The 27,324-nt window shown below is 41.0% G+C and overlaps 1 protein-coding gene and 1 pseudogene across 7 annotated transcripts in view; both read left to right on the top strand.

Moving 5' to 3' along the window:
• PDE8B (phosphodiesterase 8B) overlaps nt 1-27,324 on the top strand; it is a 265,303-nt gene that overhangs the window by 87,020 nt on the left and 150,959 nt on the right. The window lies entirely within an intron of this gene.
• LOC140609956 (cytochrome c oxidase subunit NDUFA4 pseudogene) lies at nt 24,803-25,232 on the top strand (annotated as a pseudogene).

Raw genomic sequence — 27,324 nt, 5'->3', positions numbered from 1 at the left:
ACACCAAAGGGAACTTAAAAATGATGTGAAATGGGGGAATAAATATCTATATTATTATCCTCTAAACCAAAGAGGATGGTTTATGTTGTGTTTAGACGTAATTACATGATATAATAAAGTCTGCAGCATGGGTATAGTAATGGTGTGACAAATTGCCTGAATTACTCAAGTGATTGTCTTAAGCCTCCACTTCATTTGTTTGTAGACTTCTTCTGTGGGGCTTAGTGAAATTATCTGGAAGTGGTTTCTTGCATATGAGGTTTCTTTGTGCATTAGTCCACTTAGCATTTAAAATGTGGTATTACATTGGTCTCTTTTCTGTTTTGTAAATAATTGAAGCCTTTTCTGGCCCCAGGGGATTTTGCACCTACAGTTCCTTTCACTTGACTACTAACACTTCCCTACCCACTCAAGGCAGAATAATATCTTTTCATACTTCCAAGTTTCAGCTCAAAGTCTTCCTCCTCAGAAAGCATCCCAGAATCATCTTCTCCCCTCAGTTACTGTGTACAGTACTATCAGCTTTATTTCCTTCATGGCAGTTGTCACAGTCTGTCGTTATCATGTTGGTGTGCTTACTCCTCCTTCACTGGTTCCTTTTCTGTCATTCAATCCCACTTTCGTTTACCCGGTCAGCACCAGAAACACAGGCACTATGTGTTTGTGGTGTCTAAGTCACTGTACTGGGCTCTGGAGATGGCAAGAAGGTATTGCTCAGCAGTAGTGATCTCGGTGAAATTTTCAGGTAATTGACGCTGAGCCCCTCAGATACCAAAAAAATGAAAAGTAAATATTGGAAATGAATGAATGAATGATAAGGCAGTAGGATACTGGACAATAATCTTCTTTAAGCATATTATGTGTACATCTCTTTCCTAAGTAGAAAGACCTCATCTTATTATGTCATAGTTCTCATTATGAAGTGCTCTTACAGTGTCTTATTTATTTATTTATTTATTTATTTATTTATTTATTTATTTTTTCTTCTCTTTAAATGCCCACAGTGTCATTTTTTAATAGCATTTCAGGTTTTCTCTGAGTCCACAGGGCTGCCACTTCCTCTGCCATCATCAGACGGTGGCTCTGCTGACAGCCCCTTCCCAGCCCCTAGCTACAGGAGTGCCAGGCACGGCTTTTCTGAATCTGAAGCCAGTAGTTGGGGCGGTTGTTCTCACCAAGACCCTGTCGTCGCAGGTTTCCCACCATGTGTGAGTGACTGAAGTCATCCAAGGAAGACTGATTGTCCAAGGGGCATTGTGGTAGGAAACAGGAGATTTTCAGAAAATTGCATTTATAAAGTTAAATAGCATGTTATTCTTTTATCTTGTTATAAGGTCATCTGTGTATTTCACTTTTATAAAGTTATCTTTGTGAGATGAGATTTATATTCATGTGGTTTTGCTTGGATGGCCTTTATCAACGTGTTTGTCGGGGGTCCCTCTTATCTATGCCTGGGACCGTCCGGCCGCAGAAACTCACGCCACCTTGGGCTCGGGAAGCTCCTCTGGGCCTCGGTGTTGGTGCCCCCTGGGCCGTGTTTCCATCTCCTCAGAGCGGGTCTCCTAGCAGTGGCGGCGCTAACTTGCAGAATGCCCTGTGTGTGCTTGGTGGGGATTTTACTTCTGGATTTGTTCCTCTTGAAAGCAAAAACACATTTTCTGCTTCATGTCCAAAATTTAGGCTTACTTTCAAGAAGTTGTATTTTTGGAATTCATGCCTCGTATTTATTATATGCCGCTGTTTCTTCTTATTCTCTTTCGTCCATTTTACCAGCAATGGAGAGGAGAGATGCTGAGTTTTCAGGGCAGCGGCCCCACATCACAGCTCTCTCCTGCCTCTTTTACTCATCACGGTCAGACGCTGAAGACTCCCAGTGAGCACATTTTCCGCATAGGTGAGCCTTACTCCGTTAACCACTAAGACGTTAAAATGATGATCATTTTAATCACTTTGGAAATACAGTCCACAGTTTCTCATTTCTTAAGTAAACTACGCAGAATACATCCTTCGGCAGTCAAGGCCAACCTACCGAACCTCCATCAGGAGGTTCCATGAGGCCTCCATTCGGTAGGCCGACCTACTGAACCTCTGGTCTGAGGCCAGAGAGCTCTGGTTTGGAGGCTGAGGTCACCGGAGCTGTTCTCTTGGGCACCAGATGCCCTTACATTTCTCTGTCTCAGCCCGCCGCTCTCTGCTGTTTCCTAGGACCATCACTGGGTTATTGTGGCTTCTGATTTTGTCCTCATTGTAAATCTAATCAGCTGAGTTAGAGTCAAAGTTTACCTCCACCTCTTCCAGACAGGAAAGTCCCCTGGGTGATCCTCTGTTCAGTACGTGGGCCATTGTCCTTGCACTTCATGCTCTGGTTAGGTTCTGATGGGTAGGAACCCGACTTCTGGCAGAGAAGAGAGCGTGACATCATCCCAAGTTGTCATTAAACATCCCTAGTCCTAATGGATGGCCTAACTCAAGAATATCCATCTTGAGTTTTTCAACTGCTGGGTTCCCCTGAGATGGAAATCCCAGGAACAAGTCTCTGAAGAATTCTACTTGAGATCATAGCAAGACTCTATGTTATTTTAAAGAGCGATAATAAATTTTAAAAATATTTTAGTGAATAGTTTTGCTTATTAACACTAGAACTGAAAGCAGTATAACCTCAATCTTCATCATTTTAATTTCTCTCTTTCCAATAAACACTAGTTTAATTTAAGTCAGTATTTCAGAAAATGCTCCAAGTGCATTCACTGTTTGGGGAGGCTTTGTGGCTCCTGTTACTCCTGACTGTGACAGTGCTTGGTTTACTACCTTAATTATTATAAACTTCTGAAACAAAGTAAATATAAACCATCTTGCAAAATTATTTTAATTGCTTTTTTAAATTATTTTTGTTCCATCTATAAGTATATTTCTATGTTATATTTTACTAACTACTGGTGATTATGTGGAGTTCTGATAAGTGTGTATATAATAAAAATAAGAAAAGGGAATTTTGAATCAGTGCAGACATCACCAAAAACATTAACTTGTTTAATTCCATATTTCCAATTCTTTGATGATGTGCTTATCAACAGGTTAATTTTTTATTACGTTTACAAAATGTGAGGTGTGACTTGAGCAAGTGCTGCTATTCCCATGTCAGCTACTTTTATTTTATACTGTATTTTTCCCTCTTGGTGTTCTTTTTTTTTTTTTTTTTAAAGATTTTATTTATTTATTCATGAGAGAACAGAGAGAGAGAGGCAGAGACACAGGCAGAGGGAGAAGCAGGCTCCCTGCAGGGGAGTCCTGCACGCGGGACTTGATCCCGGGACTCCAGGATCACGCTCTGGGCCGAAGGCAGGCACTTTAACTGCTGAGCCACCCAGGTGTCCCCCTCTTAGTTTTATATCCTTTTAATTTGTCTAGAGTCTGTCATGCTGCTGCAACTCTCAGCTTCTGTGGGTGCGCCACAGGTGCCAGAAGAACACCTGTCTTTAGAGTTCCTTCATATCTTACTATGGCTCCCCACCTCACCTCCCTTTTTATTTTTTTAAGATTTTTATTTATTTATTTGAGACAGAGCGAGCGAGCAAGCATTGGGGAGAGGGAGAAGGAGACTCCCCACTGAGCTGGGAGCCCATGCAGGGCTCCATCCCAGGACCCCAGGATCATGACCTGAGCCAAAGGCAGATGTTTAACCGACTGAGCCACCCATGTGCCCTTCCCACCCTTTTACAAAGTTGTCATTTATTGAGGACTTTGGGCCAGGTGCTGTGTCTCAAGTGTTTACCAGACATTGCTTTGTTTAATTATCACAACCCTATGATGCAGATATTAGTATTCACAGTGTACAGATATGTCACTACTCATCGGGGTGGTGACAAAGGTGGCAGTTGAAGGCAGGTCTTACATCCAAAGCCTGCCCTTGACTCATTACCCTGTGCATGCCTCTCTGAACCAGCTTTGCACTTTCAGTAAAGTGAGAGTGACAATCCTTGTCTCACTCATGCCTCCTTCATCTAGAGGCATGAGTGAGGAAAGGGATGCAGAACAGCCTACTGTATTTGAGCAATATGGGTACAACTTGTATGGCATGAGTAGTCATTTTATTTTCACTGCACATATTTTCCTCTTTCTGCATTATGGGTAGTGGTGTCTCCCCCTGGGCCTGCTTCATCCTGCCACCCAGCAGGCACCTGGGCACTGAGTTGGTTTGCATTGAGGAAGTGCAGAGGAACTGGAGACCCCTAATTGAGCAGTAAAGTGGGAGTGAGGAAAGGCATTGCCCTTGAGAGCCATACATGTGCTCTTTCTCATCTGATAGGTGGGATCATTCCCAAGGCTGTGAGAGGGCAGGTGACTGGGTGTTAAGTAGAGCACCAAACTGCCTTCAAACCTGTGCATCATATTACTCTTGAGGCATGGGCCTTCATATTTCACGTGGTCATATGCAAGCCCTCTGCCAGAACAGCTGTCCAGTACATCATGCCACAGAGGCCTCCTCCCTGCTCAGGTGCAGGCACCTGGCACATAGTTGTCAGGAGCCCTATTGATGGCAAAGGACCAGCATTGTGAGTGTGCATGTACATATTTAATTTTAAATTTATTGCAGACCAATGCAGTCAGAATGAGTTACTAGAAAAATGGCTTTTAAAAAAGACATACATGGTTTGTCTTCCTGATTTTTCCCCTTTTCGGTGATGCGCACTGAGTGTTATACACAACTGATGAATTATTGAAAACTGCATCTGAAACTAATGATGTACCGTATCTTGGCAAATTGAACCTAAACATACATACATACATACATACATAAATAAATAAATAAATAAATAAATAATGCAAAAAGCTGAAATATTTTATTAGAAGATTGAATCAACAGCAATAAAATTACATTCCCCCAAAATGGCAATTGCTGGAAGTTCTAGGCACTTGTTCTCAATTTCTGTCCTTATGTCCTGGCTCTTGGGCAATAGTTCACAGACTAGGACCAGCCTGCAGAATACACTTTGAGAAGCTGGCTCACAGCGTCTTGCACTGGGGCTGATGGTACATTTGTGGGTGCAGGTCCAGCTGCAGGGTTCTGGAGTTGGACCTGCTGAGGTCGACTTACAGGAAGTTTGGGCCAGCCCTAGGCCACAGTGGCTGCTTAGGTGCCCGTGCCTTGCTATCCTCTGTGATAGCTCTGCCCTTGGGACTTGGACTGTGCCTCAGCTCTCGGTTTCCCTGTGATCTGTCCTGGTCCGAGAGCCCCACCGTGAACCCTCGCTAATATGGCTGTGGCACTGACCTCTCAATTCTTTCCCACAGGCCTCATTTCTACTGTCTGAATGCCCAGCTATTGGCCATGATTTCCATCTAACATATTAGGTTTTATTGTTGCTGTAACAAATTACTACAGATTTAGTGGCTTGAGACAACAGAACTTTATTCTCTTACAGTTCAGGAGGCCAGAAGTCCAAATGAATCCTACAGAGTAAAGTTGTCAGCTTAGCTGATTCCTCCTGGAGCCTCTTGGAAAGAATTCATCCTTGCCTCTTCCAGCTGCTGGTGGCTGCCAGCATTCTTTGGCTTGTGGTCACATTAATCTGCTTCTGTTGTCACACTGTCTTTCCCCCTCTGTCATCTAATCTCCTACGAAAACACTTCTGATTGCATCAAGGCCCACCTTGACAATGCAAAATAATCCCATGTCCTGATCCTTAATTTATCACACCTGTAAAGACCCTTTTCCCATATAAGGTAATATTCACAGATACCAGGAATTAGGACCTGGGTCTCTTTGGAAGACATTATTCAACCTACCACCTCCAGATCTGGAGATTCGTATCATTGTTCTCTGACCCACTGTAAGTTTTGCTTCTTTTGTGTACTATCCTCCTTCCTTCTCCACACACACACATATACACACATACCCACTGGACCACCTGCCAAATAGAATCATTTGTTGGGTGATCTGAAGTTATCAGAGTCTGGTGGTGCTAGTGTGGCAGCTGACATTTTAAACACTCTGCTAAGGACTTTATAGATAGCTCATTTAATACAACAACCCAAGAGGTACATACTGTGGCTTCCATCTTAGAGATGAGGAAACCAAACCTTACTTCAGTAAGTTCGATAATTGCCCAAGGTCCCCTGGCAAGTAGGTGGGGAGGTGAGGTGCATGCAATCCCAGGCCCTCTGAAGCCAGAGTTTTCACCCCCTACACCAGACTGTCCCCTGGTCCGAGACGGGCCCTGAGATTTGAACTTACAGGCGTGTCTCCATCCCCCAAGCGCTGGCCATGTGGCAGAGCTAGTGCCCCAGCCTGGCACTATGGTGCCAGCTCTCTTCTTTTCCCTGCTGGCCTTGGGGGATACACCTTCCCAAGGAGGAACAGCTGACTCTCTCAGACAGCCTGGCTCTCACCTACCTTACTGTGATGGACAGGAATAGAGCTGGAAATGAGCGAACGCTGCCTGAGTTGGAATTTGTTTGCTGATCCTATCATGATATGTCACTAAGCATTCCTGGGCAGAAGCCAGACATTAGAGTGCATTGGAGGGCCTTCTCACACCCCCATGCTACCGGGAGACCTTTCCTTCTTTCTGATGGCGCTGGTACTTTCTGGGACCTTCTGTTTCCATTGAGGAAGCAGTGCCAGCAACACCTGCAGGGTAGTCAGGTATTGCAGCAGCTGCTGGAGTTTTGGGAAAGGCTGTCAGGCTGTGAGTCATCTTCTCTGACAGCAGATTCTGAGTCCTGGTGGAGCAGTGTTCAGCAGACGCGGGGAAGTTGGAAGTCGAGAATTCTCTGCCTGGTGGCCTGAGGCAGGGACCAGATGTGGCAGTATGTGCCACATGGTCAGAAGGTCTGAGCTGCTTCAGAAGGCTCCCTGGATAAGGTTGTTCTGAATCCCCCTTGATGGAATCATAAAATGCCAAGCAAAGCAACGTGTCATGAGAATTAGAACCTCAATCCTAGACTGACCTTGGGAATGCTCCCCAGAGCTTCCTTCGGGGGGCGGGGAGGTGTCTCTTCCAGAGCTTTCCAAGCTGGACCTGCTATACCAGGAAGCCACAGATACACTGTACATTCTCCCAGACTGGGAGTTTATTAAATTCTGTGTATTTTAACTATGTTCTAATAATAAAAGTGTGGATATATTATTCATGAGAGTATAAGAATTTTGCAGTCTCTTCAATAAATGGTGCTGGGAAAATTGGACATCCACATGCAGAAGAATGAAACTAGACCACTCTCTTTCACCATACACAAAGATAAACTCAAAATGGATGAAAGATCTAAATGTGAGACAAGATTCCATCAAAATCCTAGAGGAGAACACAGGCAACACCCTCTTTGAACTCAGCCACAGTAATTTCTTGCAAGATACATCCACGAAGGCAAAAGAAACAAAAGCAAAAATGGACTATTGGGACTTCATCAAGATAAGAAGCTTTTGCACAGCAAAGGATACAGTCAACAAAACTCAAAGACAACCTACAGAATGGGAGAAGATATTTGCAAATGACATATCAGATAAAGGGCTAGTTTCCAAGATCTATAAAGAACTTCTTAAGCTCAACACCAAAGAAATAAACCATCCAGTCATGAAATGGGCAAAAGACATGAAGAGAAATCTCACCGAGGAAGACATAGACATGGCCAACACGCACATGAGAAAATGCTCTGCATCACTTGCCATCAGGGAAATACAAATCAAAACCACAATGAGATACCACCTCACACCAGTGAGAATGGGGAAAATTAACAAGGCAGGAAACCACAAATGTTGGAGGGGATGCGGAGAAAAGGGAACCCTCTTACACTGTTGGTGGGAATGTGAACTGGTGCAGCCACTCTGGAAAACTGTGTGGAGGTTCCTCAAAGAGTTAAAAATGGACCTGCCCTACGACCCAGCAATTGCACTGCTGGGGATTTACCCCAAAGATTCAGATGCAATGAAACGCCGGGACACCTGCACCCCGATGTTTCTAGCAGCAATGTCCACAATAGCTAAACTGTGGAAGGAGCCTCGGTGTCCATCGAAAGATGAATGGATAAAGAAGATGTGGTTTATGTATACAATGGAATATTCCTCAGCCATTAGAAACGACAAATACCCACCATTTGCTTCAACGTGGTTGGAACTGGAGGGTATTATGCTGAGTGAAGTAAGTCAATCGGAGAAGGACAAACAGTGTATGTTCTCATTCATTTGGGGAATATAAATAATAGTGAAAGGGAATATAAGGGAAGGGAGAAGAAATGTGTGGGAAATATCAGAAAGGGAGACAGAACATAAAGACTCCTAACTCTGGGAAAGGAACTAGGGGTGGTAGAAGGGGAGGAGGGCGGGGGGTGGGAGTGAATGGGTGACGGGCACTGGGGGTTATTCTGTATGTTGGCAAATTGAACACCAATAAAAAATAAATTAAAAAAAAGAATTTTGCATATCTTTTACATTATGTATGTAAGCACTGAAGTAGTTTCTTTTAAGTATATTTTTAGAGCAATTTTAGATTCACAGAAAAATTGAGCTGAAAGTGCAGAGATTTCCCATAAAATGCACAGCTTCCCCCAATATCAGCATCCTGCACCAGAGTAGTGTGTTTGTTATCAATTGAAAACCCACACTGACACATCATAATCACCCAAAGTTCATGGTTTACAGTGGGGTTCACTCTTGGTTTTGTACATCGTATGGGTATGACATGTATCATGACGTGTGTCCTCCATCATAACATCATACCGAATACTTGCACCGGCCCAGAAATCATCAGTGCTCCAGCTGCTCATCCCATCTCCCCTCCAGCCCCTGGCCACACCTGGTCTTTTTACTGTCTCACTGGTTTTACCTTTTTATAATGTTATGTAGTTGGATTCCTACAGTATGCACCCTTTGCATGGTGGTTTTTCTCACCTAGTAATATGTACTTAAGGTTCCTCCAGGCCTTTTCATGGTTTGAGATTTTTTTTTTTTTTAAAGCACTGGGTAATAGTCCATTGTCTGGATGTACACAGTTTACTTATCCATTCACTGACTAAAGGACATCGTGCTTCCAGATTTTGGCAATTAGGAATAAAACTGCTGTAAAGATCCAGGTTCACGTTTTTATGTAGACACAAGTTTTCAGCTCCTTTGGATAAATACCAAGGAGCATGATTGCTGGTCATATAGTCGGAGTATGTTCAGTTTGGCAAGAAACCACGAAACTGTCTTCCAAAGTGGCCATACCATTTTCATTTTCACCAGCAATAAATGAGAGTTCCTGTTCCACATCCTTACCAGCATTTGGTGTTGTGTTTTTGGCATTCTCATTGACATGTGTATATCATTGTTCTAATTTGCAATAATGACATAAAATGTGTAGCATCTTATGACATACGTCTTTCTGAAAATTTGGAAATGTTTCAGCCTATTCCCCACCCATACTTTTATCTCCTATTCTCTTTTCTCCACCTGGAATTCCACTTGCCTTTTTATATTGCCCACAAATCCCTTGGTCTCTAGGTCTCTTCTTTCTTCTTTAGATTGGATAATTTCTATTGATCTACTTTCATATTCACGGATTCTTTCCTCTGTAATCTGATATTTATCTCATTTGGGGAATCCTTTCTTTTTCTAAAGATTTTGTTCATTTATTGGAGAGAGAGAGAGAGAGAGGGAGAGAAAGAAAGCACATGTGAGCAAGCGCACGGGGTGAGCGGTAGAAGGAGAGGGGAGAAGAGGAGGGAAAGACTCTCAGGCAGCCTCCACACTGAGCACAGAGCCAGGTGCTTGATGTGGGGTGTGATCCCACGACCCTGAGATCATGACCTGAGCGGAAACCAAGAGTTAGATGCTTAATGGACTGAGCCACTCAGGTGCCTCAAATATTTATTTTTGATATTGTATTTTTTCTGTTCTAAAAATTCCATTTTTTTCTTTTTTTATATTTTCTATATTTGGCTGAGATTTCTTTTCATTTGTTACTAGCATATATTTATTTGCTTTGTTGAGCATAATTATAATAGTTTCAAAATCGTTGTCTGATAGTTCCAACATCTGGGTCATTTTTCTTATGTGCAGTGATTTGGGATGTGAATGATGTGTTGGGAAGACTTCAGATTCTGCTACAGCTCTATGAAGAGTGTTGATTTTGTTTGTGTGTTTTAGCAGGTGATTAAGTTGACTCGAACTCTTGTTGTCCAACATGGATGGCAGTTCAAATATCAGCTAAGCTTTTTAATCTTGAATTGGTCTCCTTGGAATTTGCTCTGTGCACGTGTGGTTCAAACTTCAGGGAGAGATTTGGGCAGAGTTTAGAATTCTCCCTGTCTGGTTCCCTCTTTGCTAGAATTCTCCCTTCACTGTCTAGCAGCCCTCCAGACCCCACAGTCAATCCGCTGGCTCCTTAGGCAAGATTGACGGTGAGGCCCCTGTTGGAGGTCCATGCTCCCATGCCAGGCTGAGACTGTGGCCTGCCTTCAAGACAAAACTGAAAAACTGGGAAACTTGGCGGATGTTGGACTCTTGCTCCAAGTTTCTAGTCCCCTTCATAAAACTGCCTGCGTTTGTTCCTTCTCCAGAGCCCTCACGTCATTACTTTTCTCTAGAGTTTATCACTGTTACCGGTGAGAGGGTTGGTGGTTTTGGAGTTTACTCTTACTGGAAGAGGAACCTTGTTCATTTATATTAGATAGGTTAGTAATATGTTGGCATTTAATGCTGTCATTTTACTAATTTGCTTTGTTTTCCCCACCTGTCTTATATTTTGTATTTTTCTTCTCTTTGTTGCTGTTGTTTTATTCTGTCTTTCCACTGTAGTAGCTTGTTAGCTTCACACCTTATTTTATTTTATTTTTTAAAAAGATTTTATTTATTCAGAGAGACAGAGACAGAGAGAGGCAGAGACACAGGCAGAGGGAGAAGCAGGCTCCATGCAGGGAGCTTGATGCAGGACTCGATCCCAGGACTCCAGGATCACGCCCTGGACTGAAGGCGATGCTAAACCACTGAGCCACCTGGGCTGCCCAGCTTCACACTTTAATATTCTTTTGTAATTAGTAGGAATTACAAAAGTATTCTCATTAGTCTAATGTTGTTAAAACCTTTACCCTTCTTCTAGACCACAGAAGGACTCTAGAATACTTACATTTCCCTACTGATTTTATGCTCTTGTTGTATATTTTAATTATTTACATTTTTAAGTTCAAGAACACATTACTGTTATTTTCTACACTCAATATTCATTTAGATTTACTCACACATTTACCTTTTCCAGTGGTACTCATTTTTTTGTCCATCTGTGAGCTTATATCTTAGATTATTTGCCTGTTGAGTAAAGATCTCCCTTTAGTTTGTAAGGCAGTGCTAGACTCCTGGTGACAAATTCTCAGTTTTTGTTTGTTTGTTTGTTTGCTTTAAAGATTTTATTTATTTATTTATTTGAGACACAGAGACAGAGACAGAGAGAGACACAGACACAGGTAGAGGGAGTAGCAGGCTCCATGCAGGGAGCCCTATGTGGGACTTGATCCCTGGTCTCCAGGATCACGTCCTGGGCTGAAGGCGGTGCTAAACCACTGAGCCACCAAGGGATCCCCAAATTCTCAGTTTTTGATTGTCTGAACAGTTTTATTTTTTTAAGATTTTTAATTTATTTATATGACAGAAAGAGAGAGAGAAAGAGAGAGAGGGAAAAGGAGAAGGCAAGGGCGAAAGTGCACAAGTACAAGCAGGTAGCAGCCAAGGGAGAGGGAGAAGCAGACTCCCCACCGAGTAGGGAGCCCAGTGAAGCGCTTGATCCCAGGGCTTTGGGATCATGACCTGAGCTGAAGGCAGATGCTTAACCAACTGAGCCACCCAGGTGCCCTGAATAGTTTTATTTTATTATAATTTGTGAAGTATATCACACTACTAGGTATTGATTTCTAGGCTGGCCTGCAATTTATTTCAGCACTTTGAGGGTAGCATGTCGTGTTCTGCCTCCCATTATTTCCCTCAAGAAACCAGAAGTCAGTCTTACTGTTATTGCTCCTTTAAAGCAGTGTGTCTTTTTCCTAGGCTATTTTTAAACATTTTTCACTTCGTATTTTGCTTTCAATTATTCTCTTATGAGTAGGTGTTGTTTTCTTTGTATTTTTTATTCTTTGAGTTCATTGTACTTCTTAAATTTGTGGCTTGACTTATTCTCTCAGTATTAGACAATCTCAGCTATTTTCTTCAAAAATTGCTTCTTCCCTCTCTAATTTTACTGGGAAGGACATTACATGTACATACATGATCCCTTTTCTCTGCGTTCCAGATTTTAAAAAAATCCTTCCTGTTTTTTTCCATCATTTTGTCTCCCTATACTTTAGTCTGGATCTTTTTTCTGACATATATTCCATCTTTCGATTCTCTTTCTTCACCATGCCTTCACCATACCCACCTATTTAGTGACTATTTTTAATTATTGTATTTTTCAGTACTGGAATTGTCACTTGATTTTTTAAAATAGTTACTAGTTCTTTGCCAAAATTTTTATCATGTCTTTTAATTCTTTGAACATATCAACTGTGGTTATCTTCAATTCTGTGTGATAACTCCACTATTTGGATCTTTTATGCATTTATATTTTTCTCTTAAAAATCATTTTCCCTTTTTGGTTTTTGGTCTATTTTTTCCTCCCCACTATGACCTAGTTATTTTTATTGAATGTTGGATAATGTATTTGAGCGATTTCAGAGATATTTTGAGACTTTATATGATGGCATGTTCCTCAAGGCAGAATTTACTTTTGCATCTAGTTGGCAGCTGGGGAAGGGACAGGTGAGAATAACTTAATCAGTGATTGAAATGATTCAGAGAAGGGTTTTATCCCATGTGAAGGCTGATCTATTTCAAGATCAATCCTATTCTTACACAGTAGACCATTGAGGTCCTAGCAGAAAGCCTAAGGTGTTTACAAAGGTCCTTACTCCCTAATGGTCCCTGAACTCTAGTGTTGTCCTCCTGCCTCTGTGAGATGGATGGAAGCTCTGCTCAGCTGGTCAGCTGCTATCAGCACTGTCAATAACTTCAAGGGGATATGGGGACCAAAAGCCACATTCTTGCTTCTTATCTTCCTTTTGTCTTCCAGATCTTGGTCTGACAAAGTCTTACTGCATTGCAATGTCTCTAATACTTTTTTTGTTTATTTTTTCTAATACTTTACAGTAATCTTTTTTTTTTAAAGATTTTATTTATTTATTCATGAGAGACACAGCAAGAGAGAGAGAGAGAGAGAGAGGCAGAGACACAGGCAGAGGGAGAAGCAGGCTCCATGCAGGGAGCCCGACATGAGACTCGATCCTAGGTCTCCAGGATCACAACATGGGCCAAAGGCAGTGCTAAACCGCTGAGCCACCCGGGCTGCCCTACAGTGGATGTTTTAAAAAAATATTCTGTCCACATTTTCTAGTTTCTCTTGTAAGAGAGTTGGTCCAAGAAAATGGAGGTTCATAGAGGATACTAAAGTTGCTCCAGGTCATACAGGACCTAGAAGTAGAATCTCCATGTAATATTTTTATTATTTTATTTTATTTTATTTTTATTTTTTGTTTTTTTATTTTTTGAGAGAGAGAGAGAGAGAGAGAAAGTAGGAGGGGAAAGACAGAGGAAGAGGGAGAGAGAGAATCTTAAGCAGGCTCCACACCCAGTGCAGAGCCCAGTGTGGGGCTCAATCTCACAATCTGACCTGAGATCATGACCTGAGCTGAAATCGAGTTCGATGCTTAACTAACTGAGCCACTCATGTGCTCCACATCCCCCCTTAAATATTTTTAAATAGAAGACACAGAGTATGTAGGGGTTTTAGGTAGCCTACATTCCCAACCACCATTCTTTGTTTTTAAGTATGCTATGGGGAAGTATTAAGTAAACTTAAAACTCTCATTTTACAAAACTGATTCCTAGAGTGATGTCATGATGTCTGTTCATGATCACACAGCTAGTTCATGTATGAGTTTGAACAAAACATGGTCCTTTGATCCTCAGTCAGTTTTTCCCTCTTACACCTTGTTGGCCCCAGTTCGTTTTAATTAGTACTCAGGGACCCAGGCCTTTCTTTCCCTGTTTCTTTGTCTTAATGTTGTTTTCTCTTCATTGTTCAGCTAAAAAGACATAGTCAATGTCAGTAAGTGGGCAGTTGACTTATTTTTCTTTCTTTCTTTCTTTCTTTTTTTTTTTTTGTCACCTCCAACCATCATTTTATATCTTGATCATTCAAATATCTCCATTCCCCCAATCCTCCAATTTTTCTTTCTTTTTTTTTCCAGCTTCCCTTCTATTAAAGACAATGGAAATACCCCAAGCCCTTCCAAAGAAGCCTTTATGCTTCCTTCCAAACCCCCGTCTCCTTGTGCTGGTAGCATCTGAATGAGTCAAAGGTCATCAGTTAACCATGGGCTTTGTCAGGAACGTGGGACTGAGGCTGCCAGGCTATGTACTTGTTATACATCAGAGCTGGCCTTGGTGCTCACACACACAAAAAAAGTTTAAGTTTAGTTTATAGGAAATTTGTCCTTGATTTACCTAACATTTATGAATGTCAGCTCTTACCTGCTTTTCCCATACCTCCATCTGTTTCTTTTCTTCTCTGGATTTTTATATTGCCATTTGTATCTTGTCTTTGGCTAATAGATGAGTCTACGCTGAAAGACAGGTGTTCTAGGAGAGTGGCTTCAGACACTGCTTAATTAGTCTGTCTTTTTTTTTTTTTTTAAGATTTTATTTATTTATTTGAAAGAGAGCACAAGTAGGGGGTGAGGAGGGGCAGAGGAGAGAGAAAAGCATCCCTCCCTAAGCAGGGAGCCCAATGTAGGGCTCTATCCTAGGACTCTGAGATCATGGCCTGAGCTGAAGGCAGATGCTTAACCGATTGTGCCACTCAGGTGTCCCTAGTCCGTCTTGTTTTATGGCTGGATAAATTATGTCAGATTTTGTAGAAGGCTTTGGAAAATAAGTTGTAGAGGAAAATGATGAAATGAGACATTTAACATGACATTTTTAAGGTCATGATTAGCCTTTTCATTAAAAAATAATCTATAATCTCTTCCAGAATTGCTAGTAAAGGCTTTTAACCTTTGTGGTTTGCCTGCCATTTGCTCAAGTACATGGTATATATAGGGAGATTCTTAAATTATAAGCAGAATCATGAATTTAGGATTGTGAATAAAGCTGACTGCAAGTAAATCTATTCCAACATCGTCTCTTTGCAAGGCCTAAATATGTAGTATTCTATGCTGCTTTTCTTTTTTTAAAGATTTTATTCATTCATTCATTCATTCATTCATTCGAGACATAGAGAGAGAGGCAGAGACATAGGCAGAGGGAGAAGCAGGCTCCCTCTGGGGAGCCTGATGCAGGACTTGATCCTGGGACGCCAGGGTCACAACCCAAGCCAAAGGCAGATGCTCAACCACTGAGCCACTCTGGTGCCATCTATGCTTCTGTTATTAAAGGGAAGGCACTTTGGTGATTACCAGGAAGAAACATCAGGGAAGGATGGAAGTATAACTGGTCTGCAACCCTGGAGACCTCAATGTTATCTCACTGTGACATCTTACCTGTGTATGATTTTGAACATATCCCATATCCTCTTAGGCCTTATTTGGCAATCTGTAAAATGAAAGAGTGAAAGAGGATGATCCTTTGGGAGCCTTCCAATTCCCAAATTCTTGGAAATTATCATTTACTAGGAGGTAATATGTGGAAGAATATTTTGTAATAATACAAATAAGGGGATCCCTGGGTGGTTCAGTGGTTTAGCGCCTGCTTTCGGCCCAGGGCGTGATCCTGGAGTCCTGGGATCGAGTCCCACATCAGGCTCCCTGCACAGAACCTGCTTCTCCCTCTGCTTGTGTCTCCGCCTCTCTCTCTCTCTCTCTCTCTCTCATCTCTCGTAAATAAATATTTTAAAAAATAAAAAACAAATAAAAATGTAAAGTAGTTCTTGATTTTCTGTGGTATTGGGATGGGGGGAGAGGGTAAAGGTAGCTAATCTAGAAATTGACGTTTGTGTTTTCATGTAAGCAAGTCAGATGTTTTGGGGCTACATTTTGATGCAAGCTAAAGAAAAAGTTTATGCTTTGATGATGCAGCTTATGAAGTTAGATTATAAATGTAAGGCACTTACTTAGTTTCTGGCTCACTGTGGGGCTCAGTAAGTATTTTCCAAAAGAATGAATGAGATATCATCATCATAATATATATCTTTTATCAAATGCGTGCTGTGCCATGCACTGGAGATCCACGCATGAATAATACAGACTGGCATCTGCCTTCCCAGGGGTATGTGTTATTGCCCCTTAGTTACACATGGGAAAAAGGAATTTCAGATTTGGTGTTGTGTTAAAAACCTTTTACCGAATAGCAACATTGGCAGCTTTAGTTCTCCAGCATCCTGCATTTTGTGCCAAGGAGCAGAATAATCTTCCATTTACAAAGATTTTTTTTTTGTTTTTTGTTTTTGCATTTTAATGATGTGTTAAATTGAACACCCACTCACCAAATATCTGTGAGTCCTAGTTGTAGCAGATGGCAATGGGTGTTGGGTGCTGGGATACACCTGCCACAGCTGATCATTTACTGGTTCTCTGTCTGTGGTTGGATGGAGTTTTCATCTATCTCCTAGGATCCTCTTGCCCTGGACAGTTTGTGGTTATGGTGGCAAAATTATTACATGATAAATATCATGGGATGTATAAATAGAGGAAAAGGGATGGGAATTGAGAGTCTCAAAGATATTTAAAGGTTCTAGCCATTTATATTACTATAGTCTGGGAAGGCATTTGGTGTGTGTTATGTGATGCAGAGTCACTGGGACAGTTTTCCTCTCCCTCCAGCAAAGAAAACACTTCTTTCCCCAGACCTTCAACAGCATCAGGGATTGTCATTGTAAAGTCTTTGGAATTTGATGAGCTAAATTAGAATCTAGTTTTGATTTACATTTTTGGATTGCCAGCGAGGCTGACCATTGTTGCATAATCTTTACAGCCTGTTTGAGTGTTTGTTTTGTGAATTGCCTGTCCTTTAACTCTGATAGAAGTATGGCATTCTTTTCTTTTATACATTACTACTATTTTTTTCTCAGTTTCTTTTGTATTTTTATTTTACTTTTTAAATATTCATTTTATTAGTAAAAATCTAACAATCATTTCTTTCAGTGTTTATGTCTTTGATGTTGTTCTTAGCAAGGGCCTGGAAGGCCCTTGAATGATGTATTCATCTATACTTTTTCTTCAGTGTTCTTATGGGGTGGTTTTTTTTCTCCATTTAAAATTTTAACCCGTCTGGACATACTTGTTATATGTGTCATGAAGTATGGAGCTAACGAAAATTTTCTCCATATGTTAATCAGTTATCCTATCATTCATGATTGAATAATTTACACTGTGCACACACATGTGTATATGAATATATTTATATATTTCATTCCTAGGCTTTCTGTTATCTTCCATTCATCTCTGTTGTAGAACCATGATGTTTTGTAGTTTTATCTTTGAAGTCTGTTGCTCCATCTGTCAGAGCAAAATAATCAGAACTTTTTCTTTATAATTTAGTTAGTTACTAGTAGTGATTCTTCTACATGGATCTGAGAAACATTTCACAAGTTAGAAACTGTTGTGCTAGGATATTTATAGTAATTGATGTTTTGATTAATTTAGGAGAGACTTGATGTCTTTTTAATGCTGGCTTCCCATCCAGGAAGCAGTATAGCATTCCATTTATGTCAGTCTTCTTTGATGCCCCTCAGGTAGTCTGGAGTATAGTATTGTATGCCATGTGAAGGCAAAAGTTCTGAAGTAAGAGAGTCTAAGTTCCAATCCAAATCAAGCCTTTTACTTAGCTTATATAACAGTGAGCAGTTTTTTCCCCAGGACTGGAATATAGTGGATGCTCAGTAAATAAATGTATGTTGATAAGGGAAACAAAAGCAAAAATGAACTACTGGGACTTCATCAAGATAAAAAGCTTCTGGACAGTGAAGGAAACAATCAACAAAACTAAAAGGCAGCCTATGGAGTGGAAGAAGATAATTGCAAATGTCATACGTGACAAAGGGTTAGTATCAAAAATCTATAAAGCACTTATCAAACTCAACATCCCAAAAACAAACAGTCCAGTTAAGAAATGGGCAGAAGACACAAATAGACACTTTTCCAAAGAAGATATCCAGATGGCCAACAGACATATGAAAAGATGCTCAACATCATTCATCATCAGGGATATACAAATCAAAACCATGATGAGATACCACCTCATAACTGTCTGAATTGCTAAAATTAACAACACAAGACACAATAGGTGCTGGCAAGGATGTGGAGAAAGGGGAACTCTGTTTTACTGTTGATGGAAATGCAAACTGGTGCAGCCACACTGGAAAACAGTATGGAGGTTCCTCAAAAAGTTAAAAATAGAGCTATCCTATGACCCAGCAATTGCATTATTGGGTATTTACGCAAAGGATACAAAAATACAGATTCAAAGGGGCACATGCATCTCAATGTTTATAGCAGGATTATCAGCAATAGCCAAACTACGGAAAGAGCCCAGATGTCCATCTACTGATGAGTGGATAAAGAAAAAGTGGTTATATATATATATATATATATATATATACACACACACACACACACACACAATGAAATATTACCCACCAAAAAGACTGAGATCTTGCCATTTGTAGTGACATGGATGGAGCTAAAATGTATTGCTAAATGAAATAAGTCAGAGAAAGACGAGTACCACATGATTTCACTCGTATGTGGAATTTAAGAAACAAAACAGATGATCATATGGGAATGGGGAAAAAGAGAGGAAAACAAATCATGAAACTCTTAATGATAAAGAACAAACTGAGGGTTACTGGAGGGGAGGAGAGTGGGGGGATGGGCTGGCTGGCTGGTGATGGGTTTTAAGGAGAGCACCTGTGATGAGCTCTGGGTGTTGTATGTAAGTGATGAACCACTGAATTCTACTCCTGAAACCAATGTTGCACTATATGTTAACTAAAGTTTAACTAAAAATTGAAAAAAAAATGTTTGCTGAAGAAATGTTTGAATGAAAGACTTCATTCTTAAATTTCTTTGTTTTTGCTCTTGTAAATAATCATTCTTGCCAGTAATTGGCATTGTCAGTTTTTTTTTGGATTTTAGCCATCCTAACAGGTGTGCATTGGTATCCTCACTGTTTTTATTTGCAATTCTGTAGTGACAAATGGTGCTGAACATCTTTGCATCTGTGTATCTTCTTTGTTAGGGTGTCTGTCCAGATATTTTGCCCATTTTTCAATTGGATTGTTTGTTTTCTTATTGTTGAGTTTTAAGGGTTCTTTGTATATTTTGGACACAAGTCTTTTATTAGATAAATGTTTGAAAATACTTTCTCACTATCTGTGGCTTAACTTTTCAGTCTTTTCACAGACTCTTTAAAGCAGAAGATTTTAGTTTTAATAAAGTGCAACTTAGCAGTTTTTTCTTTCTTGGATCCTGCTTTTACAGTCTCCTTTTTCTTATCCCTTTAATTCTCCTCATGAAGGAAGACAGAGAGCAATAGTATTAGTGAACCATGTTAACTCACAAGGAGCATCTTTTACAAAGCAAAGTATCCGAGTCTGTGTGTAAACTGCACAGTATGAGTGGTCGGGACCAAAGCACCGGTAGTAACCAGGAGCTCCCGGGAAGAAACGGCTGGAAGCTGGAAGGGCTTCTTGTTCTGAGGGCTAGCGGCCCAGGCCTTGCCCGTGAGCACTCGTCACAAGAAAGGGAGGGTAGTCTTACTAGGAGTGGGGGGCTTGGAGAGTTGGTTTGAGAAGAATAGCCGAAGTGGAGGGTGCTTCCTGGGCTCCGAATGGCAGACAGGGAAGGCGTCCAGGAACAACGCGCTTATAAAACAGACGAGCTTTGTGCCCCTGGACGCCGCCGAGTAAGCATCGTTCAAGTCTCCCCTCCCACCGCCGTCATGGCTAAGTCCGAGTCTCCCAAAGGACCTGAGCAGCTGCGGAAGCCCTTCATCGGAGGTTTGAGCTTTGAAACAACCGATGGAAGCCTGAGGAGCCATTCTGAGCAATGTGGTAGTGAGAGATCCAGACACCAAGCGCCCCAGAGGCTCTGGGTTCGCCACGTAGGCCACCGTGGAGGAGGCGGACGCAGCCATGAGTGCAGGGCCACACAAGGTGGATGGAAGAGTGGTGGAACCTAAGAGGGCTGTCTCGAGAAGATTCTCACAGACCTGGTGCCCACTTAGCTGTGCAAAAGATTTTTGTTGGCGGCATTAGAGAAGACACTGAAGAACATCATCTAAGAGATTATTTTGAACAGTATGGGAAAATTGAAGTGATTGAGATCATGACTGACCGAGGCAGTGGCAAGAAGAGAGGTTTTGCTTTTGTGACATTTGATGACCATGACTCTGTAGACAAGATTGTCATTCAAAAATACCACACTGTGAATGGCCACAGCTGTGTGGTAAGGAAAGCCCTATCGAAGCAAGAGATGGCTAGTGCTTCATCCAGCCAGAGAGGCCGAAGTGGTTCTGGAAACTTTGGTGGTGGTCGTGGAGGTGGTTTTGGTGGGAATGACAACTTTGGTCGTGGAGGGAACTTCAGTGGTCGAGGTGGCTTCGGTGGCAGTCGAGGTGGTGGTGGACAGGGTGGCGGTGGGGATGGCTAGAACGGATTTGGTAATGGTGGAAGCAACTTTGGAGGTGGCGGAAGCTGTAACGATTTTGGCAGTTACAACAATCAATCCTCAAATTTTGGACCCACGAAGGGAGGAGATTTTGGAGGCAGAAGCTCTGGCCCCTATGGTGGTGGAGGCCAATACTTTGCCAAACCATGAAACCAAGGTGGCTGTGGCGGTTCCAGCAGCAGCAGCAGCAGCCATGGCTGTGGCGGAAGGTTTTAATTACTGCCAGGAAACAAAGCTTAGCAGGAGAGGAGAGCCACAGAAGGGACAGGGAAGCTACAGGTTACAACAGATTTGTGAACTCAGCCGAGCAGGTGGTGGCAGGGCCTGGCTGCTACAAAGAAGACACGTCTTAGACGTGTGTATGGGCAAAAAACTCAAGGACTGTATTTGTGACTAATTGTATAAAACAGGTTATTTTAGTTTCTGTTCTGTGGAGAGTGTAAAGCATTCCGGCAAAGGGTTTTGATGTAGATTTTTTTTTTTTATGCACCCATGCTGTTTGCTAAATGTAAATGTCTGATCATGATGCTGAATAAATGCATCTTTTTAAAAATGTGCTGTGTAAAGTTAGTCTACTCTGAAGCCATCTTGGTAAACTACCCCAACAGTGTGAAGTTAGGATTCCTTCCGGGTGATGCCAGGTTCCATTCGAAATTTATTTGCAACCTGCCTGGGCATAGAAGCCATTGTCTCCACAAACCTTCGTGTGGTTGAACTGACAGTTAATGTATTGTGACCTGGAGTTCACCGTTAAAAGGGTCACCCAAGCGAAGTCCTGGAGTTTATTTGGTTATTATGGTTGTTGGCACATCCTATGCAACATATCTAAATTGAATTATGGTATCAGATAAAATTATAGATGGGATTAAAGCTTGTGTATCATCCATTATCATGTATAATCAATAAATGATTTAATATTCTCAAAGAATATATAAAACAGAGACAAAGCTGCAACCTAATATTTCAAAATTAGGTAAAAGAAATTACAAAGCAGTTGAAAGCTATGAAAGAACAGCAGGAATCCAAATTAGAAAAACACAGATTAAATGATAAACAACAGAGATATGAAAAAGAGAGTTAATAACTCAGAAGTGAGGGGGATCCCTGGGTGGCTCAGCGGTTTAGCGCCTGCCTCTGGCCCAGAGCGCGATCCTGGAGTCCCAGGGTCGGGTCCCGCATCAGGCTCCTGGCATGGAGCCTGCTTCTCCCTCCTCCCGTGTCTCTGCCTCTCTCTCTCTCTCTGTGTGTCTATCATAAATAAATAAATCTTTAAAAAAAATTACTCAGAAGTGTAGACCTAAAAACAAAAGAAATTTTAAGGGGATCCCTGGGTGGCTCAGCGGTTTAGCGCCACCTTTGGCCCAGGGCGTGATCCTGGAGACCTGGGACCGAGTCCCACATCGGGCTCCCTGCATGGAGCCTACTTCTCCCTCTGCCTGTGTCTCTGCCTCTCTCTCTCTGTGTGCCTCTCATGAATAAATAAATAAAATATTAAGAAAAAAAAACCCAAAGAAACTTTAAGAAATGAAAATCCAATGGAAGCACTTAAGAATAAATAAACAATATAGAAAGCACTGTAGGCGGGATCCCTGGGTGGCGCAGCGGTTTGGCGCCTGCCTTTGGCCCAGGGCGCGATCCTGGAGACCCGGGATCGAATCCCACATCGGGCTCCCGGTGCATGGAGCCTGCTTCTCCCTCTGCCTGTGTCTCTGCCTCTCTCTCTCTATCTGTGTGTGACTATCATAAATAAATAAAAATTAAAAAAAAAAAAAAAGAAAGCACTGTAGGGGAAGAAGTTGGAAAAAAGAAGAAAAAACAAATGAAAGGGAAATAGAAGATTTAAAAGAAAATAGAGATGTGGAATATAGGCAGAGTATATCCATACATATAGAAGTCTATGAAAAAATGAAACTGAACTTCATAGAGTTCTGCTATGGGGCCTTCCTCTGCTCAGCCACACCTGTAGAGATTGCTTTTACCCCTACGGTGTTCCCTTGTCCTTGTCTCTGAATCTTAAATATTTTTGGAAAAGAAGAAATAAGATTGTGGGTGTTGTTCCATTGACTTTTGATATAAGCCCCAGTAGAACCAGAGGGCCAGGGCACAGTGGGAACTTGACTGCTAGTGTGTGAAATCTTAGAGGAGGGATCACAGAGCCCTGGGGATACAATCTCAGGGACAGCTGTCTTGCATGCTAGCTTTCTAATAATACTGAGGTTTTAATTGTGTAGTGTTTAACTGAAGTCCTACATTTTTAGGATGCGAATTGTGGTTTTTATGAATAACTGTTCAAAAATAATTGTTTATGCCAAATAAGCCAAACTCTTTAAAAAAATGGGCATTTGCATTTTACACGTGACTTTTCATGAATATAATTTAATTTTTTAATTTTAAAATTGTTCTATTTTACCCTTTTTAATGGTATGACTTTTCAAAACATAAAAAGGCATATTGTACTAAATCGATGCAGAGAATGTTCCATTTTCTCATCCTTTCTTCACTTAATAAAATATTTAATACTTTACACTTCAGCAATCTATCATTAATCTATGAGCAAGTTTATCATTTCTCAAATGAACTTCTGGCTAACAACTTTCCTGGTCGGGTTAAGGTAGTGGAGGTGAGAAGGAAGAGGGGATGAAAAGAGGCAAAACTTTAATCTTCAACATTAAACAGCAACTTTATTTTCCCAAATTTCTGTTCTAATAGATCACATTGATAAAATAAGATTAAAAAGTGTAAATATAGAGAGGGAGTTTGGAACACAAAAGTGCAGTTTTTATAATTTTCAAAGCCTTTAATTTTAAAAAAGCCCACTAGTGACATGACTTTGCAAATGTTTAATTAAGAGTATTGACTTCCTAATATATAAGTTTCAAGTACTAAGTATTTATATACCATTCGCATAAAGTAGATATTTCAAAACCACCTAACTCTCCAAATGAATTACTTAATTTTAAATGGGCTTTGTTTTTAATTGGGAATCAGAGCTTAACACTGATTCATTAATCCTGATGTCCATGTGATCCCTGGACTCAGGGATTGATAGTTGCCTTTTATACGAGTGTGAGTGGCCCTGACACACGAGAGTCAAGAAAGCACACGTGGTTGAATTTTTGGTGCAATACTAGGTGTGGTGAAAAATACAGTTGTTTCAGGGTCCCTGGGGCCCTAGTGTGAGATTGTCCTGGAGCTGAGCAGGGGAGACATTTTGCTATTGGTTCTCCAAGGCAACTCTAGCTTATCAATGACAAAATTGAGAACAGAGGCTGTATGGATAATTGAAATCCACAGGAAACCTCAAACTCATTTTTTGGCAGATGGTTTCTGTTCCCTTGCCCATCCAATCTATCAGAACTGCTGACCATGTAGCACAATTGACTGATTTGAATATCACCCCCTTTAACTTTCTCTTGCCTTCATTTAATGTTCATGAGAAGGCCTGCAGCAGGCTGGAAGAGCATCAGAAATGCCTGGGTTTTTCCACAATCTGGATAACTGCCTCCTGAATAATTAGAGATCCACTGTGCTTTGTTCATCCTCTGTTACACAATGTAATTGTAAATGCTTGAAGCCATCCAGGCAGTTTTATTATCAGTAATATCCCTAATAAAAGGAAGGAAGGTATTTGAGGGATATCACGTTTTGCGGTTGCCTCTAAATTCCTCTGCTTTCCAGCTCAGACTCTGGATTTGACCTTTGGAATCTGGGATCAGTGTTATCTTTCTACACACTAAACCTAGTGATCCTGGCAGAAGTGTCACATCTGTAAAGCGGGTGCCTTGGTTTTCGGACTGCACGTGTAATGTAAAGCCCTTTGACATCATAGTATCTAAGTGCAGTTAGGGTTTTTTGGTTTTCTTTTTCTTTTCTTTTTTTTTTTTCCTTCCAAAGCCAGTTTTCTATAAGGCTTCCTTGTGCTTACCTCCTTCGGGGTTCACCCATTTAATAGATTGTATTCTTGACCATTTTTTCCCTTTTTATTTCAACCTCCAATTGGTATCAGAATTCTTTTCCCATGGCTAGGGTGTCATACATTGGCAAGTTGAACCTAAATAAAATTTAAAAAATAGAGGCATTACTTAGTTCCGGGCCTTGCAGCAACACGGTTTTTCCTTCTCCTGCACAGGAGACCTTGCCGCAACCATGTTACGCCAGACCATCAGTCAGGCCAAGAAGCATCCGAGCTTGATCCCCCTCTTCATATTTATTGGGGCAGGAGGTACTGGAGCAGCGCTGTATGTGTTGTGCTTGGCATTGTTCAATCCAGATGTTAGTTGGGATAGGAAGAATAACCCAGAACCTTGGAACAACTGGGTCTCAATGATCAATACAAGTTCTACTCAGTGAGTGTAGATTACAGCAAACTGAAGAAAGAGGTCCAGACTTCTATCATTAATGTTTCACTATAAAGCTGCTTAGAATGAAAGTCTTCCAGAAGCCATCCGCACAATTATCCACTTATCCAGGAAGTATTTCCCCTCTAAAAGCACAAAATCGTGTTGGTGTATTGTGTTGGGGTTTACACTGAATAATAAATATCTGAAACTTGATATGTGTCACTATTTAGTGCTGAAAAACTTCTCTGAACTTTAGAGTATAGGAAATAAACTTAGAATTTAAGGGAAAAAATAAAATTAAAAAAATGATAATTTCTTTCATCTGATTTCTGGGGCAGGAGGGGGGGTGCCTCCCCCATTAGGCCATGCTGGCCACTTTTCTGTGTTAGGAGCTGACAGCACCCATGTGTTTAGCCTGAGGATGGCCTCGATGGCCCCTATCCTTTCTTACTGCAATGTTTTCTGGGCACAGTGTGATGGATGATACTGTTTTCCCCTTAGCTGAGGGTAGCAGTGATACTTGTTGAGAAAGAATAGCCTTGTTGTCCATTCCCCAGTCATTGAGGGGGTGGGTGGGGGGCATTGCAAGACAATGCTGGAAAGCCCATCACAGTCTCATCTTGTGCATGAGGCCATGTCTCCCTCCTTGACTGACAGCGTGTTGGCTGTGGCATAGGCTGTACATTCTGCTCTCCCACTTCATTTGGCCTATGCTCATCTTTCAAACAGATCTTTCATTTAATTATAAATCACTTTTACAAGTTTTACTTAGTTTCTTTGCATAGCATTTTAAGACTTTTCTAGAACAAATATTAGTGAATATATAAGAGCATGGCCTTCTAAGTAAGGTGGGTCTGGGCTTAAATCTCAACTCTAGCCCCTTGGGTGAGGTGCTTAACCATGATAGAATTTTAAATCCTTTTTTTTTTTTTTAATTATTTATTTTAGAGAGAGTGAGAGGGAGTGCAAGCAAAGGGTGGGGGGAGGAAGGAGAGAAAGTCCCAAGCAGCTAATGGGGCTCAATCTCACAACCCATGAGATGACTTGAGCTGAAACCAGGAGTGGGACGCTTAACCGACTGTGCCACATGGATGCCCCAGAGTTTAAATTCTTCAGTGGTAAACAAGTGCAGTCGCTGTGACCATTATATGCTGATGCTTGGGGGATTCATAAGCCCCTTCATAATGAGGCACAGAGCAGTTAATTTGAACAAGGACCCCTGAGTCCCAACCCACTTTTCTAGGATTTCATTTTACTGAGCTTCAAGGAAATTTTATCCATATTTTGAGGAATTTTAAATATACTACCTTGTTTTACCAAATAAAGATTTTATAGTAAGAAAGAAATAGTATGTGTTGGTTATTTGTATAGTGGTTACTGCTCAGTTAATGTTATTTCAAAACTAGAAAATAAACTAGAAAATAGACTTTTCCAATAAAATACATTATAACTTTTTTTTTTGAAGTATTTAGACAACAGATGAGGGAAATAATTCAGTAAATACCTATATAGTCATTACTCACTGCTTAATAAAAAATAGATCATGAACAGTAACTGAAGGCCCTGGTAGTTCCTTCCCTAAATATATCCCCTTTTCCTTTCGACCAGTGGGACCTTATGGCTTAAATGGGAATTTATAAGCTTTTCTCTGTACTGTTATAATATTCCTACACTATATTCAGTTATTTATTTGCTATTTATTTTTGAAAGAGAAAGAGAGAGCCTGAGGGTGGGGGGAGAGTGGCAGAGGGAGAAGGAGAAGCAGACTCCCTGCTGTGCAGGGAGCCCAACTGGGGGGGCTCCATCCCAGGATCTTGGGATCATGACCTGAAGGCAGATGCCTAACCAGCTGGGCCACTCAGGTGCACTATATTCAGTATTTTAAATAATTTAAAACTTTAAGTGGTATTCTGAGGTATTTTTCTAAATCCTTTTTTTTTTAACTTGACATTTGTGAGATTCATCCATTTTGAATGGGTAGCTCTTAGTTGATATATTTTTCATAGTATAATATTCCATTGCATGGATATTCCTCAAAATACTTTTTTTTTCTGGTGATGGATGCTAATGGATTATGGATTAGGCTGTCTCCAAATTTTTGTTGAATTTTGCTCCAAGTATTTTTGTAAATGCCTTCTTATCCTGCAGAGAAACCCACAGGTATCACATAGGAGCTGGATTGTAGGATAAATGCTTGTCTTTATTAGAAATTCTCAATATTTTTCAAAGTGGCTGAACCAATTTACACACCCACCAACAGTATAGGAGTTCCTGTGAGTCAACCTTCTGGTTGATACTGTTTAGCATCTTAATTCTACCATTC

The sequence above is a fragment of the Canis lupus genome, chromosome 2 (assembly GCF_048164855.1).
Source record: "Canis lupus baileyi chromosome 2, mCanLup2.hap1, whole genome shotgun sequence".
Lineage (NCBI taxonomy): Eukaryota > Metazoa > Chordata > Mammalia > Carnivora > Canidae > Canis > Canis lupus.
The sequence above is the reverse complement of the archived record's forward strand: the minus strand, read 5'-3'. Positions and strand labels throughout refer to the sequence as shown.